The sequence below is a fragment of the Dendrobium catenatum genome, unplaced genomic scaffold (assembly GCF_001605985.2).
Source record: "Dendrobium catenatum unplaced genomic scaffold, ASM160598v2 fragScaff_scaffold_1324, whole genome shotgun sequence".
Classification (NCBI taxonomy): Eukaryota; Viridiplantae; Streptophyta; class Magnoliopsida; order Asparagales; family Orchidaceae; genus Dendrobium; species Dendrobium catenatum.
The window spans coordinates 37698-41124 of NW_021319786.1; positions in this window are offsets into that span (position 1 = coordinate 37698).

Genomic DNA, 3427 nt, shown 5'->3' on the forward strand with positions numbered 1-3427 from the left:
ATCTAGAAGGAAAGTGCTCAACCTTTCATACCAAGCTCTAGGTGTCTGCATTAACCCATATAATGCCTTCTTTAGTTTGAATAAATGATTGGAAAATTTAGAGTTCTCGAAACCTAGGGGTTGCTCAACATACACATTCTCTTTAATTACCCTTTTAAGGAAGGCACTTTTAAAATCAATTTGATATAGTTTGAATCTTTTAAAGCAAGTAAAAGGCTTACAACACTCTAATGGCTTCCCGTCTTGCTGCAGGATAAAAAGTCTCTTCAAAGTCAATCCCTTTAATTTGATTGTACCCCTGAACTACTAATCTAGCATTATTATATTGATTAGTATTTTCTCCTAACACATTTTGGAAGAAATATTTTTGGCTCTTGTGTGTACTAACATTTCAGGAAAATCATACTTTAGATTGTTGAAGACTTCAAATAAAGATCTAAGTATAATATTTTGTAATTTGGAGTCAGTATTTTATTCATCTTTGAGTCAAAGAGAGTGTGATTGTAATTGAGTAACTTAGCACACACACATTGGGGGAGATCTTTAAAAGTAAAAATTTCTTATACTGATTGTACGGGATAAACCAAGTTCGTACGAGACAATCAAGTCAGTTATACCCCACGGAGAGCAATAAAATGAACAAGAAGTGAGAAAATTTTTCTAAGTCCTGATCATTCAGACGAATTTACCCAGTTCATCCCTGGATAACGACCTCTATTTTCTCACTTTGTGTTATTTGTACAGATGAATTTCCTTATTCATCCCTGGACGATGTTCTCTGACTTCACATTTATACTGTTCGTCCAGACAATTTTACCCTATTCGTCCCTAGACGATGTTCTCTAACTTCACATTTATACTATTCGTCCAGACAATTTTACTCTATTCGTCCCCGAACGATATTCTCTAACTTCACATTTATACTGTTCATCCAGACGATTTTACCTTATTCATCCCTGGATGATATTCTCTGACTTCACATTTATATTGTTCGTCCAGACGATTTTACCCTATTCGTCCCTGGACAATGTTCTCTGACTTTATATTTATACTATTCATCCAGACGATTTTACCATGTTCATCCCATGCTTCGTGCTGTTCATCCAGACAAATTTGTACATTCATCCCTGGACGATGTTCTCTGGACTCATGCTTTGTGCTGTTCGTCCGGACGAATTTGTACATTCGTCCCTGGACGATATTCTCTGTTCCTTAAACATATGGACCATCTGTAGTTTTAATATAAATGTTAAGATTTCAAATGATGTTATTTGTTATGAGTGTAGGAAACCTGGACATATTAAGTCAGAATGCCCATAACTCAAAGCCACTTCTAGCAAGGAGAAGGTAGAGGAGAAACTAATTGTGAAGAAGGGCAAAAAGAAATTCCAAAGAGCTTTCTGTGCTGACTCAGCTTCAGACTCGTCAGAGACTGAAAAAGAAGAGGAAGTCACTAATCTATGCTTAATGGCCGATAATCTTGATCATTCAGATCAAGAAGAGGTATGTGACTTATCTTATAATGAACTTTTTGATGTCTCTGAATGCATACATGATGCATATAAAAATTTAAAGAAAATGCATGTTGATCTGAACTTAGAATTTTAGGAACTACAAAGAGAAAAAGAGATCCTTAGAAAAGATCATGCTTTAATTGATAACAACCACATGAAATTGCTTGATGAGTTTGACGATTTGAATAAAAACCATAGAAGTTAAAATCATCCTATGTAGAACTTCAAAAAGAAATAAAAAATAATAAGGATGAATTTGAGAGAAAGATGTATCAAGTAAACTATACAAATCGTATTTTTAAAAATATGAATTCATTTATAAACTAAAAATAGAAGCTCTCGAGGATAATAGGATAGTACTAAGACTTGAATGTTTCACCAATCCTATTTTGTATCCTAAATTTATGCAATCCATAAATAGACAGAAACTTTAAAGATTAAGAAACTCTTTTCTAGGAATCAAATGTCATAATTGTGGATTGATTGGACATATATCTCACACATGTACATTGAAGAAGAAAACTCATTTGGTGTGAAAACGTAAGATGTATAAACCTAGACATATCATATATGCATATGTTTATAATTTGTAAAAAGGTGAACCCAAACTTGTTTGGGTTCTCAGGTCTAATGTTTGATATTTTTGTAGGATCGCTCTCACACAAGGCCTCGTGAGAGCATATGGTACCTGGACAGCAGTTGCTCAAAATATATGACTGGATATATTGCACAATTCATATCGCTGGAAGCTAGGAGTAGAGGCTAGGTTACACTAGAAGATAACATCACAAGGAAGGTGGTAGGGTCAGGTATGATTGGAAATCTTAAAAACTTTTTTTTAGAAAATGTTTTGTTGGTAGAATGCTTGAAGCATAATCTTCTAAGTATTAGTCAGCTATGTGATAAAAGTTATTGTGTAAAAATTTTTCCTACAAGCTGCATATTAAGCATGAATAGTAATGATGTTTTGAATGGTATAAGGGTAAACAATGTGTATATGCTAGACTTGAATTGCATTAAAATTCCTACTGCTTTTTGTTTAAAAACAATTTATGTTGAGTCATGGCTTTTGCATAGGAGACTTTATCACTCTAGCTTAAAAAACCTTAGGAGGATTACCCAAAAGAACTTAGTGAGAGGTATACTAAAACTGGACTTTACTAAGGACCACCTTTCTAATGCATGTCAATTAGGAAAATAGGTGAAGTCCTCTTTTTAATCCAATAAGGATATTAGAACTAGTAAACCATTGGAGATTTTACATATGGATCTTTTTGGACCAGTTGGAACTGTAAGTCTAGGAGGCTTAGGTATACAGATTTGTGATTGTGGATGACTTCTCAAGATTCACATGAGTTAGATTTCTATTTCATAAGAGTGAATCATTTGAGGAATTTAGAAACTTTTCAACTTGGATTCAAAGGAAACTAGGATGTGAGATTATGACTATTCAAAGTGATCATGGAGGAGAATTTGATAATGAAAAATTTGAGGATTTTTGTAAGGAGAATGGAATTGATCACAATTTTTCTGCACCTAGAACCCGTCAATAGAATGGGGTAGTCGAAAGGAAAAACATAACATTAATAGAAGCAGCTCGAGCCATGTTTGCAGAATATTCACTTCCTAAATATTTTTGGGCTGAGGCGGTTAACACATCATGTTATATTCTGAATATGGTGAATGCTAGATCAAATTTAAATAAAACACCCTATGAATTACTAAAGGGAATAAAACCTAATTTGTCACATTTGTATGACTTTGGATGTTAGGTGTTCATACATAACAATGAAAAATTTGTCTTAGGAAAATTTGATCCAAAATCAGATGAAGGAATTTTCGTAGGATACTCAAATGTTGGAAAATCTTATAGAATATTCAATAAAAGGACTTTGGTAATTGAAGAAACCACA